Source organism: Mugil cephalus, chromosome 16 (assembly GCF_022458985.1).
Source record: "Mugil cephalus isolate CIBA_MC_2020 chromosome 16, CIBA_Mcephalus_1.1, whole genome shotgun sequence".
Classification (NCBI taxonomy): Eukaryota; Metazoa; Chordata; class Actinopteri; order Mugiliformes; family Mugilidae; genus Mugil; species Mugil cephalus.
This window is the reverse complement of record NC_061785.1, coordinates 17089195-17093590: the sequence shown is the minus strand read 5'-3', so window position 1 is coordinate 17093590 and position 4396 is coordinate 17089195. Positions and strand designations below refer to the sequence as shown.

The 4396-nt window shown below is 42.9% G+C and overlaps 1 non-coding gene across 1 annotated transcript; it reads left to right on the top strand.

The window, feature by feature from the left end:
- The first annotated feature begins 3807 nt into the window (after window positions 1-3807).
- Window positions 3808-3878, top strand: trnag-gcc. Its single transcript has one exon. It is a non-coding gene; the product is annotated as a tRNA-Gly (tRNA).
- Window positions 3879-4396: the final 518 nt, after the last annotated feature.

Here is a 4396-nt window from a genome sequence, read left to right as displayed (position 1 = left end):
CTGCTTTAACAGGGTATTAGCCTCCGGGCCCAGTGCTCTTATTGTGGGGTCTGGACTCTTCAAATTGTATATTAGGTTATATTAATTTGGAGAGTGGTATCTCTTGCAGAATAAGGGGGGGCTTTCTTTGATGCGCTCTTCTCTGCGGTTTCCCCTGAACCATTTTTCATGTCGGTGCTCCACTCCGTATTGATTAGGCTTCATAAATTGTGAAAGAGTATAGGGGCGACGGAGAGGTCTAAAAGCCGCCCTAAATAGGTTAATGCTGGGGGAACGAGATCTGGGAGGGAGGAGAGGAGCAATGAGAGCCTCATCTTAGAGCGGCTCAGTCGAAGGCGCTGCTGAGACCGTGTATAATCCCTTTATGAAATTAACTAAACGTGCATGGAGCTCTTTATCCATGTCTGCCTTTGTCTCATACCAATACAGACACCCGGCACTTGCACACTGCTTCAGAAAGTCTACCCAGATTTTTAAGCTCAAATTTTCTGCAGATTGAATTTTTTATTATCAGCGCAAAAATGTTAAAGATGCATGAAGTTGAATTTCGAAAGTTACTATAAGTTGAAACAAATGAATGTGCAAAACGTTGCAGCACAGGCAAGGCTCTTCACTTTAACTTTGCCCTATATAACATTCACGCGGTGCTTTACTTTATGGTGTGCAGTAAATTGAGATCTCCGACACACATTAGCATACATTAAACGTGACACACTGCATTGTTCAGCAGATGTGCACTAAAAATAAGATATAATCTAGAATTACTGCCTCGTGGATGTAAGTCTCCACCCGCCTGTCATAATTACAGGGTGGTGTATTGAGTTTTGATCACAGAGGTGTTTTGTGAGGTCAGAAAGGCCTTTGACATTCAACGCACCGAATCCTAATCAGTTCATCCTCACGTCCAAATGAGTGCTAGCGCCACATTAGAAGGATTTGAAGGAATTCCCTCGAGGCGTTCCTGAGACATCATAAGAAGGTGCCGTACATACTGTAGTTATGTATATAAGGGATGCCTGTTAACAAAATGCCTCCAGCTATGACTGTCAAATAAAAAATTGTTATATAACACTTATATATACACACTGTTGCCACATCAAGCAGTTTCATGTTCATTTTAGGGCTTTTATAATTTTTTTCCGGGTATAAAAACAGTGGGTGAGCAAACTAAATTTGGTCCGGTTTATTTTGGCCTTTTTTTCCTTTTTTTTTTTTTTTTAATGTTGCTTTGAAATTAAACCAACGTGAACTGCATGTTCTCTGCTTGTGCAAAGAGTTAGATGCTGACCGTCCTCACACGACGAGACAAGCCGTGGTTGGTACTTTTGCTGGAGCTGCCTCTTTCTAAAGAGCAGAGAAGCGCTCCACAGGCCCATCAGTGACTGTATGATGAGAAATGGCTGCACAGCAGCTAGATGTGAGAAGCTGGCTGCTGCAGGTTTTTTGCTGTATTTGTTTCTTATGATAGCGCAAGCAATCTAGGTGGTTAAAGTACCAAACAAAATATCGATCCTAAATTTTTGGCTGTTTTTTTTTTTTGGGTTTTGGCTGGGTTTTCAGCTTCTGGGCTGAAAACCATCAAATGTATCTGGCAACTCTGACTATATTGTATACATACATATATATATACATTTATATACATACATTTTAATATATTACATTCGTGAGCACATATGCATGTGAGCCGAGCTGTGAATGAAGCCTGAAATCCACATATGCTAACACGCGCAGTCAATCATCCGCGCCTCCGTATGTGCGCTCTCTTGTTTATCTGTCAAACTGGATTTATGCTCAGTCATGTCGTCTGATTCCACGAATACAGACGCTTGTGTAAAATACGCGTCTGCATAGATTAAAACCACCTCCCTCCATTTTCCTTTATCACACTTGTGCGCGCGGCTGTCACTGCTGTGTTGGTGTGGAGATGACAGAAAGATGAATGTCTGTGTTACTGTGCATTGTAGCTACTGTGCATTTCCTTTGTTTGCAGTGAGTGTCCTACGTATCCGGAGTGTGCGTGTGTGCGTGTCCTTCGCCTCATCCTGTGCATGGATATAAGGTATGAGTTGTAGCCGTGTAGCAGGGAGCCACACTCATCTGTCTTTGTTCAACGCTGATGTCCTGTTATATATCAGAAGCAAAGATGAATGCAGTTAATAGACTGTGACACGGCCATTAACTACAGATGTAATAGAAGTGTAATGGAATCAAACAGCCATTTCTCCCCTCAGCATAGGCAGGCACAGGTAAATGTTTAAAGACCAGTCACAGTTGAGGCTGCTGTCTCTACCTTTTCCACTCTCTTTGTTATTTTTCTCTTTTATCTCGCCCACTCCATTCTCATTCCCCTTGCACGCATGCATATTCCCTATCCTGTGCACTGTCCCCACCTACGCCACCCCACCCCGCCCACGGTGTAGCGGTTGTCCTTGAACCTCCATCAGCCTCCTCACCAACATCAAAGCCAGCAGATAAAAGTGTCCAATTGTCCGTCCTTGCACTGATACGCGCCGCCAGCCAGACAGATGCGCTGATGTCGGCTTTCATCCCGCGCGTCTTGGGGATAAAATGCGACATTGTTCCCAGCACACGCCCCTCTGTAACCCCATTTGTAACTCCTTGTATATTCCCGTATGAAATTACCGTATTGATTGGTGGAATTTGTCGTTTATGGTTGAGCTCTTGAGTTTCAGGGGATAATGGAAGTCGTGTTATCCACCAACCTGGACAGAAAATCGTTGGGAAATAGAGAACAATCATATCTGCATGAGGATAATATCCCAGTAGGAACCATGTTAGGAAGATTCAAATTTTGTCAGTGTTGGGTGTGCTTCACATAAATGGTGATGAAAACCTACTTTCATTTGGTTTGGATTCTATTTGTGTTTTGTGTTTTACAGTTGGCTTAACATTAGAGCAACCCAATCCCAACCTTGCAGCCTTATTTTGGGTGATATGCACCTTTAGTGGCAGATGCCCAGACCACAGAAAAATAATCAAGGTGACACAACACCAAACTCTGCACAATCTATTGCTCTACACAATCCATCTATGTGCTCGCAAAATACTGCAAAATATACAGCTATTTTTTTCTAGGGACACGCCAACAATACCCTATTTTTTCAACAATAACCTATTTTTTTTTCAGACCTTAATGAAGAGATCTCACAACTACTGCCAATAGCAGTGATATTGGTTGATGCAGACGATGCAACCTAGGAAAATTGTTTATTTATTTTTCAGTTTTTGGAAAAGGCTGTCAACTTGGAAATAAGCTGCATTCGCCAGCATTTATTTCTATCTCTACTCCTGCACATACACATACATTCCAGATGAATATGCTTTGCATCCAGACAGAGATAATGGGGTTCAGGTGCTGTCACTTGTTCCATCGGGCTGCTCTTCATCTTCCTTCGCCTCCTGTCAGTGCATGACCGACCCCACCTCCAGTAGCTGCAGGACACTTATCGCACATGAAGTAGCTACTATACTCCAATTTCCTGCTTTGGATCACCACATGGTTATGTTGTCATCGCTGTGTATTATCTTTTTCTGATGTTATCATCTGTGTCCACATGGGACTTTAAGCACGTACCGTTTTCAGAAGATTAAAATGAAGTGTTTGTGTAGAATACATTTCCCATGTATTTCCTGAAGCTAATTGCTTGATTATTGTAATTAAAAAATAAAATAAAATAAAAAAAAAATCATATAGCAGGGTGAGCAGAGGGATTGGTACCTAACTGGAATTATCATACTCCGGCTGTAGCTATGGCTCCTGTTTTAGAAGAGGCTTTCTCTATGTAAGCATTGGTGGTTCAGTGGTAGAATTCTCGCCTGCCACGCGGGAGGCCCGGGTTCGATTCCCGGCCAATGCAGCATCTTTTAGGCATTTTAGTCAGTGGTTCTCTGACTAAGCACCCAACCCCCAATTTGCTCCCCGGGCGCGGCTTACATGAAGATCCAACCCAACTGTCATTATTACTCCCCTAAATAACGCGTCCTGGATGACGAGGCACGATAGAGTCAGTTGAGTAGTACTGAGAGGACGAGAGACACTAATAGAGTACCTCTTAGTTAGGACAGTACTTCTCAAATAGTGGGTGCGAGGGGCGGCGTGACAGGCACTGGGGCTTCTCAGTATCGTTGTTTGTTCGTACTTGAACGCTAAACAAGGCTCCAGTCACTAGGTGGCAGCAGTGTTCAGAAGGTCTTTATTCCTGGACAATTTAAGCGCATGTAAACGCGTAACTCCGACTAATATCGGACTTCTTCTTATCTGATTAAGACACACAAATAATGCGATTGTAAATCGATTTTTCACGCTATGTATATGCCTTAATTAGAGTTAAACTAGACAACACATATGCGCATGCTCCACGCCGACTTTGACCCC